General features: G+C 40.9%; 1 protein-coding gene across 3 annotated transcripts in view; it reads left to right on the top strand.

Annotated features, from left to right (window-relative positions):
* TGFBR3 (transforming growth factor beta receptor 3) overlaps window positions 1-14604 on the top strand; it is a 185886-nt gene that overhangs the window by 24606 nt on the left and 146676 nt on the right. The gene's annotated exons all lie outside the window — the stretch shown is intronic.

Here is a 14604-nt window from a genome sequence, read left to right as displayed (position 1 = left end):
AGCTCACCAGGCTCCCCCGTCCCTGGGATTCTCTGGGTTGCCCTTTCTTTCTCCAATGCAGGAAAGTGAAAAGTGAAAATGAAGTCGCTCAGTCGTGTCTGACCCTTAGCGACCCCATGGACTGGACCCCACCAGGTTCCTCCATCCATGGGATTTTCCAGGCAGGAGTACTGGAGTGCGGTACCATTGCCTTCTTCGTTAGCGCTAGATATTTGAACGTTGGTGACGCAGATACTAACTAACCTTCAGTATGGAGGTGGCTAGAGAACAAATATATTGTTTAAACCCACTTAAGTTTGTTACATGCAGAGATTACATTTACTTTCTTGTCCTAAGTAAGAATTTCAAGAAAGCCCTTTGGTTCTTTATTGTAAAATAAATAGATCTTTTGTATAGAGGTGACACTGCTAGCACAGGCTACTTAGGAAACGTTTAATTTTGCCTATTTCAGATATTTTTAGGATGTAATTTTTTAAAAACTACAGAGGGGATTCCCTAGCAGTCCAGTGATTAGGACTCTGTAATTTCATTGCTGAGGGCCTGGGTTGGGGACCTGGGATCCCACAAGTTACGTGGTGTGGTCAGAAACAAAACAAAATAGAAAAATTAAAAAGTACCGAAATATACTGTGCTTCCTAGAGGCCATCAGAATGTGAGATTGTAGATGAGAAGAAGCAAATGGTTTGGTTGGAATACTGTTCCTTAAATAAGAGTATCAGATCCCTCATATCAACATCTTAGTGTAGGTAGTCAGGGTTACTTAACAAATTTAGAAACTTAATTTGCTCTGTTTTGTTATAATTTGCTTTGTGTCTCCTTTGTAATGAGCTATATTAGAGCTAATTTGTTGGGCCAGTTCTGAAAACTGGCTGGCCTTAAGAAGACACACATTGACTTCAAAAATGATTAGCTTCTTGGTTTTGACTGTTGACTTGCACATACAGACGACATACTGCTGCTGCTGCTAAGTCGCTTCAGTCGTGTCCGACTCTGTGCGACCCTAGGGATGGCATGAGAGTGATAATAATAAGCATGCACTGAGTGTGCTACAATTATAGATTAACAATGAATAAGGATATTCTTAGTTTATGAGCTCACTTAGTCACAACTCTGCTATTCACCTCTGTGGTGTACTGAAGAAGCTGGACCACCATTAAAGCTTCAGTTGACTCGGACGAGGAGTCATATGTAGGCAGACTGAGTGGAAGTCACTTTGCAAAACTTGGTTTATGAGATTGGAAAGCAGAAAGAATGCCCCCCTTGTTGCAGATATCTTGAGGGAAAGTTTTTTTGAATGCTGGTGTGTGAATTTGAACTGCCCATTCTCTCTGCCAGCAGTTTCACTTTGTCTCATGATTGAAAAGTTATTTGCCTTTTAGCTGGTACACTAAAAGTGATCTTAATTAAAATCTCATTAAAAAGTAGGAGGAAAAAAGAGAAATATCTTCTGCTTCTGTTAGGCCCATACCATTTCTGTTCTTTATTGTGCCCATCTTTGCATGAAATGTTCCCTTGGTATCTCTCATTTTCTTGAAGAGATCTCTAGTCTCTCCCATTCTATTGTTTTCCTCTATTTCTTTGCACTGATCACTGAGGAAGGCTTTCTTATCTCTCCTTGCTATTCCTTGGAACTCTGCATTCAGATGGGTATATCTTTTCTTTTCCCCTTTGCCTTTGGCTTCTCTTCTTTTCACAGCTATTTGTAAGGCCTCCTCAGAGAAACATTTTGCCTTGTTGCATTTCTTTTTCTTGGGGATGGTCTTGATCACTTCTTCCCGTACAGTGTCACGAACCTCCATCCATAGTTCTTCAGGCACTCTGTCTATCAGATCTAGTCCCTTAAATCTATTTCTCACTTCCACTGTATAATCATTAGGGACTTGGTTTAGGTCATAGCTGAATGGTCTAGTGGTTTTCCCAACTTTCTTCAATTTAAGTCTGAATTTGGGAATAAGGAGTCCATGATCTGAGTCACAGTCAGCTCCTGGTCTTGTTTTTGTTGACTGTACAGAGCTTCTCCATCTTTGGCTGCAAAGAATATAATCACTCTGATTTTGGTATTGATCATCTGGTGATGTCCATGAGTAGAGTCTTCTCTTGTGTTGTTGGAAGAGGGTGTTTACTATGACCAGTGTGTTCTCTTGGCAAAACTCTTATTAGCCTTTGCCCTGCTTCATTCTGTACCCAAGGCTGAATTTGCCTGTTACTCCAGGTATTTCTTGACTTTCTACTTTTGCATTCCAGTCCCCTATAATGAAAAGGATATCTTTTTTGGGTGTTAGTTCTAGAAGGTCTTGTAGGTCTTCAAGAACTGTTCAGCTTCTTCAGCATTACTAGTCAGGGCATAGACATGGGTTACCGTGATATTGAATGGTTTGCAGAGACAGAGCACTTAGGGATATACAAAGAGATGTAAGATTCATCCTTCTTTTGAGTTGCTTGTACTTTAGTTAGGCATATAGAATATAACCATGTAACAAAATAATCAATGCATAGTGAGTAAAAGCCAGATGACCTCAGAGGGGTCAGAAGGGTGGGTTAGAGCAGCCAGGGAAGGCTCTGTAGAAGTCTATGTCGTGAGCTATGTTTTGAAGACCAGGATGACTTAAGAAAGGGGAAGGCACTGAGGGTGAGCAGAGGGGGAGAACAGTGGCACTTAGGTGTCTGATGTTGTTTTTTTCTGTTTGTCTGTTTTTGCCTTCAGCATATGGGATCTTACTTCTCTGATCAGGGATCAAACCTGCTCCCTTTGCAATAAACATGTGGAGTCTTAACCATTAGACTGCCAGGAAGGCTCTTGATGTTGTTTGAAGGAACAGATGACCCAGACAGCTGCTTGGGGATGTAGAGGATGTCTGTTTAGAAGGAAGGATGGGGGTGGATTATAGAGAACCTTAAATGTCAGAACAAAGCTGTGGATTTCATTCTGAGGTTTGGATTCTCTCTTCTTCCATCCCCCTGTAGTCAAAAGCATGCATTGTCAAATCTTAGAATTCAAACTGCAGCCTCAGAAAGTAAGGCTAAGAATGTGGCTTCCTTGGCCACAAAGGCCACAGTGCCTGGCACGTCATAGGCTGACATTTAGCTCAGGCTTGCTCTCTGCCAGCTCATTTTGTCTCTATGAAAGAACACGGTGACGTGGTATTAGTATTATTATCATCATCTGCATTTTTCCTCACAAGAAAACTGAGACTCAATAACTAAGAAGTGGCAGAGTGAGGACTTGAATCCTGGCGGTCTGGCTGTGGAATCCAGCCCATCCACCAGTCCACTAGAGCCTCTATGTGGGAGAGCCCTCAGTGTGGAATGAAGGAACCTCTTCACTTGATCGGTTCAGTACCAGATGAGTAGCCACCAATGAGGCATCCTGGAACCAGGTTAAACCCCCTTGTTCTTAGGGGAGACGTATGTAAGTCAGCAGAGTGAAAGGACCCTCGCGTAATGAGCCTTCTTTGTTTGTATTCTGATTCCGCGGACACGGCTGTGAAGCTCTGTTATCGAGTTCTTGCCAGCAGAAGTGGTGAAGGCTTCCTTTAGATATGTAGCCAGGGAGGAGACAAGCACAGCACAGCACATAAAATGAGCCCGAGCTGGAAGAGTAGATGCCTGCGTGTGGGCCTTCATTGAAAGCCTTCCTTCTCTGCTTGTGGCTGAGGGTGAAGGAAGCAAGCCACATCCCGGTGTTAGTGGTTGCTTTGACAAAACTCGCACTTTTCCTTCCCTCCCTTGTTCCTTGGTTATTGTACAGCATTGTGTGGAGGGAGGGCCATGGTCTTGAACAAGAGCTTTGTAGGGACCCTAATGCCACCTGATTAGAAATTACCTTAGGCTTTTATCATCAGTTTTATCTTATCTTCCATCCTAGAATGTATCTGAAGAAAATGGAAAGTTAAAAGATGCAAATGCTTGCTCCTGTGGGCTTAAGCTTCACTAAGTTTTCACTTTAAAAACGGTTCCACTACACATCTTTAAAAAATATTAACTGCTGCCTCCGTGGCTGGCCAGCGTTAGGTAGGGCTGTGTTCCCAGAAGCCTTGGTAACGAGAAAAAGAGGCATGCAGGGAGAACTCAGGGAAATCGGTTTGGGAGAAAGAGATGGACTTGTCTGTGTTTTACTGGTCCCTTGTGTCAGGACAAAGGGGTGCTGTTGAGGGGAGCTCTGCAGAGACGCTGCTGGCCTCTGTGCCAGTGGAGTGTGGAGGGGTTGGCTATGTTCCTCATTCCGCAGTTGCCATTTGGTGCCTAGATGTATCCTTTTGGAGGCTTGCCCATAACCCAAACACATATTTCTGTTGAGCAGACACATTTCTTTTCATCTTTTTGGATGTACCTGGAATTCCAGGTAGAGTCCACAGGAGAATAGTGATGTTTTTAGTTGGAGCTATTTTCCTGCTAAGAAAGCTTTGAACTCTTTGGGTTCATAGGACAGCAAGCAGAGGTATTAATACTAGCTGGTTAATACTTGGTTTGGAATGGAGAAGCAGACAGCCTTGGGTGGAGGCTAAACATAATAATATCACTTTATTTTTATTGTTTTCAAATGCTTTCATGCCTGGTGTTTCATTTGATTCTCATAGCAGTCCCTGGGTGGGCAGGGTTGTTTTTTCATTTATGGAATGAGAGTAAGGGGCTTGAGAGCAAGTAATTAGTTTAGAAAGCTGGTCTGCCTCTTGACTGAACCTGAACCCAGCACACTTCTGCAGACAGACTGCACCGATGAGTCAGTGTGATTTTCCTGCAGCATGCCCCTCAGCACCTCTTGAAACCATGATGCCAGGCGCTCTGCTGGGTACTCTGCACGAGTCAGTTCATTTAATCTTTACAGAAACCCAGTGAAGTAGGTGTTCGTCATTATCACTGTTTTTATAATTATTACTACTGCCACCACTCCTACCACTATTATTATAATACTAATTTTACAAATAATGAAACTGAGGCTTAAGGAAGAAAAATGTCATATATAATGAGAGTTAATTTTTAAAAAGTTGAAATGGTCCTTTGTGTCATAATAGTCATATGACAATTAAGTGTGGCAGCATGGCAAGAGACACAGAGTTCATGTTCTTTCCGTTGTGCTGCCCAAAGGGAACTGGCACTCTTTCTCTTGGGCTTGAGATCAATGGCCTGAGGACCGCAGAGGTGGTTCTGCCACAGTTTTCCCTTCTCTGCCAACTGAGGGCTCAGCAGCTGTAACTCATAATGGCAGGAGGGTAGGGAGGGTGCCAATGGGGGCTGCCACCAGGGAAAGTAAACATAGGAGGAATAGACTTGAAGGTTCAAAACAAATTCAAAAAGATCTCTTGCTAACCCTTAAGTCTTTGGACAAAGCTAGTTGATTTGGTCAGTGATTATTATAGTTTTCAGGTGGTTATTATAACTACTTTTGTGTTTAATTCTACTTGTGGATACATAGGGAAAAGATACTGTCAGTTGTGATGCCAGCTATCACCAGGGTGCCAGTTTTCTATTTATTTTAAGGAGCAAAGAACTATTATTAAAAGACGCAGAGTGAATAGAATGGCCTGCATTTTAGGTAGTGATCCCTCTGGAGAGACCATGTACACCCAAGTGTAATGAGGTCCCTGTTTCCCTTTCTTTAGGTTTTTGCACAGAAATAACACACACACACACACACACACACACACACACACACACACAGTTGGGGCAGTTAGCTAGTCAAGAAAGATGAGTTTATTTCTCAAAGATTACCTTGCCTTGCATAATCTGCCAGTAGGGGTGGGATATGATATGATATCAAGAAAAAGGCCTTTTTCTTTTTTACATGCAAGGAGAATAAATAGTTGTTGGGTAACCAGATGTGCATATAGATTAAGAAAGATACTTACCAAGAGGGTGAGAATCTATCTGCAGTGTAAGAGACTTGAGTTTGATCCTTGGTTCCCCTGGAGAGGGAAATGGCTACCCACTCCAGTATTCTTGCTGGAAGAATCCCATGGACAGAGGAGCCTGGTGGGCTACAGTCCATGGGGTTGCAAAGAGTTGGACCTGACTGAGCGACTAACATTTTCACTTTGATGTCACAAGTTCACAGAATCCAGATTTCTCTCCTCTGCCTCCTTATCTTAGACTGTATAATTGCCACCCAGTTTTCTGGATTCTTGATCCGGGTTATTTTAGGATACACATCATGGTGCATTTTTGTAAGTGCTGATCCACTTTCCCATCAGGACAGAGCTGTCTGTGTGTGACCATGTAGCTGTTTAATTGCACAAGGCTTATATTTTCACACATTGTGGATATGGGAAATTAGGCATTCTCAGCTTGTTTGCTTTGATAACTAAATCCTCCTATTCTGTGGCCACCTTGAATCATTGCTAGAGCTCCAAGTGCTGGTTTTGGAAGTGTTTTAGAACACGGAGTGTTCTGGGCAATGTCACTGTGAGGCCTTCCCCCAGGACCGGCATCAGGGCTTGGAGGTGCTTGCCTGTCTCAGGAGATTGGCCCACCTTGCACTGCAACCACGTGAACTGCTGACTTTCATTTTCTTTGAAACGTTCTCTGCCAGAGTGGCCTAAAAAAGATTTACCCTGAAGTCTAATGTGGTCTTATTTTTGTTCTCTGAGAGGACACTGTAAATCAGGTGACATTCTAGAGGGCTTACCAATGTGCTTGCTCTCAGAACATTCCTTCCAAAGACCAGGCAGCAGGTGCCCTGGGGACGGAGGCCTAGCTCTTCTCCTGCCCTGTCCTGCCAACTCTTAGAAATCTCAAGGAAAAAAAAAAAAGAAACCAAACTAGTTTAAACTAGAGTAGAATGTAGAAAAGCTTACTGCCTTTAAAGGAAAATGTTGATTAAAAAAAAAAAAGATATTCTCTGTTGGCAGTGAAAGGAATCATATAGTTATAAGTGGTGTAGTTGTGGCAGAAGGAAAAGGTTCCATTAAGAGTGCCCTGAGTTCTTTGTGTTGCTTCTTCCCTTTGTCCTCGCATGCCTGAATAACTTCGTTCTGGCCTAGATAATAGACTAGCCACCAGGAGTAACACCTCCCATCCTCCTGCCCTCTGGCCCCATCCACAAGGATGCTCAGGTAGCAAAGGCCTCAGGAGAGAGCAGAGCACCCGCTTCTGGAGTCAGTTCCTTCTCTGTTGTTTTCATCAGGGGTGCTGCTGAGCTGCTGGGCACTTTCCTGCAATGAGCTTTTCCAGCGGGACACATCTGTGCGGCCCACTTTGGCATTGTGTTGTTGCATGGTGAAGCAAAATGCCACAGTGCTCCCACTTGCCCCTTTATCCCATTTATCATTTCACCTTTTCTTTCAGTGTTTAAATCCTGCTGTGTTTAGATGGGTGTTTGTAGTCTGGTGAATTAGTTTTGGGTGTATACTAGGGCTCAGGTACTTTGCTAGCTTCTGTGGCACAGAAAGGGGAGACTTTGTAGTGTGAACAATGAGTTTTTGCCGCCTTCTTACATGGTTAAGTTTCCTAAAATGTTGATTGATTTATTCAGCAAGCATCTCCTGAGCATTCTAGATACCATTCCAGCTGTTAGACATATAGCAGTGAGTAAAACAGTCAAAAATCCTTGTGCACCTGAAGTTTACACTTTAGTGAAGAGAGACAGAGACCAGAAACAAACAAAAACTATGCACATTTTAGCAGGGTTAGTGGAGAAAAGGCAACAGGGCTAGGGATTATTAGTGGGCAAGTACAGTTTAAAGTAAGGTGATCCAGGGAGGGCCTCACTGGGATGATGACATTTGAGCAAAGATTGGAAGGAGATGAGCTAAGTGGATATCTGGGGAAATGAGCATTCCAGGCAGGAGGAAAAGTATGTGCAAAGGTCCTAAGGTGGGAGCTTGTCTGAAGTGCTTGAGCCTTAGTAAACAGGCCAGGTAACTGCTGGAGCGGAAAGTCAAGAGTTCCTTGGGGACAGGTGTAGGGCTGCATATAGCCTTGTTGACCACTGCAGAGTTTTTACTCTAGTGAGAAAGAGCCATTAAGCAGCAGAATGATGTGATCTGAAGGATATTTTAGCAAGATCACTCTGGCTGCAGTGTTGAGAATAGACTGTTGGGCAAGGATGAATTTGGGGATACTGGTCGGTGGCCATCGTAATAAATGAAGCAAGAGATGATGGTAGTCAAGATCAGGTTGTAGAAGGAAAGATCCTTGGAAGTGAAATGCTTGTGAAATTAAGAATGACTTTGTGGTTTTCTTTCAATTTGTTCCCTTTGAGGGGGAAAAGGGATAAAGACTGATATCTCGTATTAGTGGAATACTAAGCCATAACCTAATAGTAAAGATAGTTACTTTTATGTAACAGTGAAAACTGAATATTGAAAAACAGAACAACCTTCCAAACTGTCTAAAGAAAATTTCTTTGCACTGTGAATGACTTTCCTTGAAAAATCAATGTCTGAAAATCCTCAACCCTCCCTTCCCAACTTACTTCTAAATCTCATCCTTTTCATTCCCCATGTGGTCTGTTTTTCAGGAATATGAATTTTTGAGGGTCTTATCACCTTTTGCAAAGTTGCCTCTTGTAGCAAAACTTGTGTTTCAGAGAAATAGAATTGAATCCAGTTTTACATAGTAAATAAGTGCATAAATTCATTGTAATACATTTTATAAATTTAAGTTACATGCTAGATGTCAGCAAGGAGCTGGATAATTATAGCATACTTTCTTCTATTCTAGTTTTTAGCTCTGGCTGCCTCACTGATTCCTATTTTATTCCTGTAATCAGATTCCAGGCTAGAACTTTAAAAAAAATTAACATTTTTTAAAAGGGGAAAAAAATAATTCCCCAAAGTTGTTGTTGATATTTATTAAGTACCCAACATCCTATTCATTAAAAATTGAGATAAGACACTGAGAAGGTTTAACCTCTGTGCTTGAAAAGTTGTCTTTTAGAATAATTTATATTTATTTATTTTACCACTGAGTAGTTTATAAAGTTTTCTGATTTGCTTCTCAGATCTCATCACTGTCATTGGGGGGTGGGGGAGGGGCGTTGGACAGCTTGAATCCGGCCCTGTGCTCACCAAGCCCCAGGTGGTGGTCTTTCTGTTTTTGAAACTGAAACAGGAAAGTCCAGAGGAATGCAACTACAGTTTTACTTCTTGCCCCCTGCAGGGTTTTTTTCTAGGCCTCCCCAAAGTGTGTTTATCTTACTGGCCATGCATGTAGAGCAGCCTGGAATTCTGTGGGGCATTAGTGAAAAAAACAGAGATTTCCCACATGACTGAGGCTATGGGAGAGGGAAATCTGGGATTATGCAGGACTCTGATTGAAAGAAGATAATTTGGGGATGAAATTTATTTTGATATCTACTTTTAAAAACTATTATTCATCCCTCTCTTTTAAAAAATTAAAACCCATGTTTTTGGGGTAGAGGTATGGTCTTCAAAGGATCTGCCCAATATGTGGGAGACCCAGGTTCGATCCCTGGGTTGGGAAGATCCCCTGGAGAAGGAAACAGCACCCCACTCCACTATTCTTGCCTGGAAAATTCCATGGACAGAGGAACCTGGAGGGCTACAGTCCATAGCGTCACAAAGAGTCAGACACAACTGAGCAACTAACGGAAGTGTGGAGGTATAGACTAGAAGCAATAAAAACCTTCTAAGTATCAAATCAAGAGTTTCCAGTCATTAGAAGGAAAAAATATCTTGAGGGTGGAAAAATAATTTGAACTTTAAGAACCTGATAATGATATAATTTGAGGGCAGGGTCTGGCATATTGTGAGGACCCTAAGGGCCTGACCCCGGCAGCCCCCAACTTTGTCACCCCAGGATTGTTTGCATGGGTGGCTTCACTGCCACCAGCCAGGTCTCTGGCCTGGCCCTCTTGAGTGTTTGGGGAGTCTGTGTCCTCTGGTTTGTCACATTTAATTAGCTCTGGAAATATGTTATCAAAGGCTGTCTGGCAGTGTTTCATTAATGGTACAGGGTGAATTCGAAAGCATAATTAATTGTTTTAGATTATTTGCAAAGTCCGTGCTGAAAAACCTAATGACTGTAGGAGAAAGTTGGCAGAGAGGCTGTTTAGAGATTAGCCTGGACCTTACCCGGCTCAATTGCCTTTTGGAGTTGGGCCAAGAGAGGAGTTGTTTTTCTTTTTGGAGAAGTGTTTGTGGCCACATTGTTCCCTAAATTCCCAGTTTACTGCTCCAGGCTCGTGGCTGATGGAGATCATATGGACCTTGCAGGGCTAGGGAGCTCAAAGAGCATCTTCTAGAAGTTTTTGTTTGTTTTTTGTCTTGTGAGAAAAACACAATTACTTAACTCTCATTAACTAAATAAATACTTCCCAAGGGCCTCTTCTTGGAGGGAGGAAAGGGAGCTCTAGTTTGTTATGAAACAATTCAGGTTCTGAGTGTTAAATGTTCAAAGGCACCAGGATCAAGCCTTAAGCAGTTTTTTTTCTTTCTTTTAAAATAAAACAAATCAGATTCCTCATTTCCTCTGTTGAGCTGGCTCAGAGTAGCAAATAGCCACTGCGTTTGGAAAATACTGTTCAAAAATCTCAATTTGGAATCAAGTGCACACAGTATAAGTTCAGAGTATACTGTATGTATGAAGGGGGAAAAATAGACTTGCATTATTTTGCTAATTTGGCATATGTTATAGAATAAGAATACCTAGAATTAGCTCAGCCTGATGAATTATAGAAAAATAATGGAAGTCCCTGCCCCTTAAAGATGAGAGAGATTTGAGGCTGACCGAGTCAAGTGCCAGTTCTGACTCTGAGAACAGTGTGGGCAGTTGAAGATGAAAGCAGAGAAGAGTGTTTCAGACTTATCTCAGAGCCAGTCAAGTGTAAAGGAGCACTCTTCTAAGCAATATATAGCTTCGTTGGAAAACATCTATCCAGAAGCCTTGCAATTCCTGGGCCTGGGGCTGGCCCTGCCTTTTACTCATAGGCTTTAGCATCTTTTCCCGTCCTTCTGGGCTCGAGCTGCTTGTGAGTAAGTAGTTGCGTATGAATCTGAGGCCAAAGTGTACTTTATTAACATGATTCAGGAGAAAAGAATTCTAATGAAAAATTTCAGGAAACTGTGTTGAGCTATTTCGTGATATTGTCAGATCTTCCTGAATTCAAGGAGGGCCCAAGAAAATCTATTATGCTTGTTTATTACTTGGAATCTATTGGAAAAAAACTTACATGAAAACCTCAGCAGAGTATGTGCTGGTTGAGGAATTTATTACTGAGGGCACAGCAGCCTGTGTTTACTCTGTGTGAGGCTGGCTGTCCTGAGGTTCTGGGCAACCTGCCTCCTCCTCAGCCAGCAAGCTTGAAGTAGCTACTTTGACTTTTAACACTTTCTATAGATGATCCCCAGGCAACCTTATGGAGTTGATAAGAATTCTGGCCTCAGAGCTGTGAGGAATCATGAAAAATATTTTCAAAAGTTGAGAATAAAGCCTTTGAACCAATAAATGACTGATTTTTCTTTGCTGCTCTATTTTTCTCAGTCTCATTACCTTTTTATTTTAGAAAGTAATGTTGTGCTACAGTGTCAAGACTTACCGTATATCCCAGTTAAGTTATAAGAGATCATGAATAATGTTACAGCTAAGAGTTAAATTGATGACTTCAAAGGGTGATTTTACTTTACAAAGACAGAATTCGTGTTTACCCTAACCATGGTTATTTGCATTTAAATACATTTGAGTGTGAGAGAGAGGGGTTAGGATTGCCATTGATAGAATGAAAAGAACACAGAATCTGTAGCATGTCATATCTGTTTTGCCATCCATGAACATGGTATACCCCTCAATTTGTTTAATTTCTTTCAGTACTCCTTTAGAGTTTTCAGGAATTTATTTTGAAGACTGTGTAGTGTATTCAAATATGAAGAGTGTTCATTAAGCATGTCTGTTTCATTAGGATTAAGTTTGAGAACCTCTGTTTTAGATATATAATTCTGTCTTTAAACTACTCTTGATTAACCAGGATAAGAACTAATACTGCTGGCCATCTGGAGAGAGAACTCAGTCACAAATAACTAAGGCCATCTGATAAAGAATTATTGGCTTGCTAGCTTTGCTCTTTGTTGTAGGAATTCAGAGCTCAGTACATACTATAAGAAATATATTCTTTAGCTGAGACTCAAACTGGTGTTGCTGAGCAGAGGAAAAGCCACCGCATCTCTTCACTGTGGTAAAGCAAGCATAATTGTTCCTTTAGACAGTCTCAGAACCCAAAGATTGAAAGTTGTGCCCTTTTTCCAAGCCTTTGGGTTTTCCAGCAGATTTTTGCTGGAGCATAATCACCAATGAAGGCTTCTCTGGTGGCTCAGATGGTAAAGAATCCAACTACAATGGAGGAGACCCAGGTTCAATCCCTGGGTTGGGAAGATCCTCCGGAGAAGGAAATGCTACTCACTCCAGTATTCTAGCCATGGAGAATCCCATGGACAGAGGAGCCTGGCACTAAGTCCATGGGGTTGCAAAGAGTCAGACAGGACTGAGGGACTAAGCACAGTCACCAGTGAAGCTTTACTTGTAAGTAAAGGATTTTGTAGAAGTGAAAGTGAAAGCACTCAGTCATGTCTGACTCTTTGTGACCCCATAGATTATACAGTCTATGGAATTCTCTAGGCCAGAATACTGGAGTGGGTAGCCTTTCCCTTCTCCAGGGGATCTTCCCAACCCAGGAATTGAACCCAGGCCTCCCACATTGCAGGCAGATGCTTTTACCGACTGAGCGGTATAAAAGCAACATTGGATAAAACTGCTGGCGCCTCATCAGGAATTGAGGCGGTGCTTCACTACCACTCACCTGCTTTATTTAAGAACATTCTTGATGAAGCATTTAAAACCCTTCAAATACCTTTTTCATATTCTGTATGATGAAATGGGAAGTAAGTAAGTAGCACTTCAACACTCCAAAGTATAGTGGTTGTCTTTTGCTTCAACTGTGAGCTGAACTAGTCTGATTTTCATTGAATACCATTTTGCTTGAAAGAACGAGTGACAGACAAATGATGGTTATTTAACCTTAGGTATTTGGCAGACATTATTCAAAAATAAATAGAGGGAGCGTATTGTTTCAAGGAGAACAACTGACAATATTTGTTACCAATGATACAATTTTATTTTTCAAGCAAAAACTAAAATTTTGGCAATTTGTATCTATCATTGTGACCATGGCAGTTTCTCAATAATTAAATGCTTTTTTAATAAGGTCGATGGAGAAATTAACAAATGTGATGTTTTGATATCATATAAGACATACCTCAACATTTGGCATTTTTGCATAACTCAGTGAACCATTATTTTCCAAATGACCAATACAAGATGTTATAAAATCGTGTGTGAGTAAAAGAGCCCACATTTTGATAGTATAAGATAGACCAATTGATTTTTTTAAAAAACTTTATATCTTGAGATAATTTTAAACTTACAGAAAAGTTGTGTATATACTACTGAGAATTCCCATAAGCCCTTCACCCATCTTCATCTTATAACATCTTCTATACCTATGGAGCAATTATCAAAACTAAGAAGTTAATCTTGATATCATAGTGTTAACTGAAGCATAGAATTTATTTGAATTTCACCAGTTTTCCCACTCATGTACTTTTTATGTTTCAGGACCCAAGTCAAAATCTCACATTGCATGTAATTGTCATGTCTCCTTAGTCTCCTCCAGTCTATTATGGTTCTCTGTCTTTCAAGTGATCTCGACAGTTTTGCAAAAGTACTGGTCAGTTTTGGAAAATGTCCCCCGATTTGGGTTAATATGATTATGATTGCTTTGAGGTTGTGTGCTCTTGGGAAGTTTGCAACAGAGGTAAAGTCCCCTCTCAAGGCCTCAAGCCAGTGTTACATTATGTTGGTGTGTCTTATTACTGGTGATGTTAGTCTTGATCACTTGACTAAAGTGGTGTCTACTAGAATTCTCTGCTGTAGAGTTACTGTTTTTCCCTTTATAATTACTCAGTATTTTGGGGAAAAACATGGATTTTATTGTAACAAGGTATGAAAAGTTCATTATATGATTCAGATTACACTTTTAAATTAATCTCTAAGAAATAACTGTTTATGTGTTGCTATGTACTTTATGTACTTTAGATATAAAGTACAAGAGGTAGCCACAAGTATGTGAAGAGACTAATAAGATTTGCTTCTCCTTTCCAACTACATATCAGTGTGAGGCCAGATTTCTTGATCTCCTTCAACCAGAGCAACGTGTCACAATAAATTGGGTGCAAAAGTAGATCTGAAAACGTAGCTCTCTTCTGTTAAGCCAGACATTAAAGAGATTTGCAAAAATGTAAAACAGTGCCACTATTCTCACTAAATTATGTTTTATTTTGGAAAATAGTTATTTTTCATAAATGATACCACTTATGTTCACATGCAGTGGGTTTATTATTATTGGTTTTAAATGAATTAATAGATACTTAAATTTTTTTCTTTTTTAGAAAATTTATTTATTTTAATTGGAGGCTAATTACTTTACAATATTGTAGTGGTTTTTGCCATACATTGACATGAATCAGCCATGGGTGTACATGTGTTCCTCATCCTGAACCCTCCTCCCACCTCCCTCCCCACTTCTGTTGTGGTCACTGTTGATAGGTAGAGTTCATATCAGCAAAACCTCTTTGGAGTGCTCAGGAATTGTAAAGC

Source organism: Capra hircus, chromosome 3 (assembly GCF_001704415.2).
Source record: "Capra hircus breed San Clemente chromosome 3, ASM170441v1, whole genome shotgun sequence".
In the NCBI taxonomy this organism is placed as follows: domain Eukaryota; kingdom Metazoa; phylum Chordata; class Mammalia; order Artiodactyla; family Bovidae; genus Capra; species Capra hircus.
This window is presented reverse-complemented; position numbering and strand designations above follow the sequence as displayed.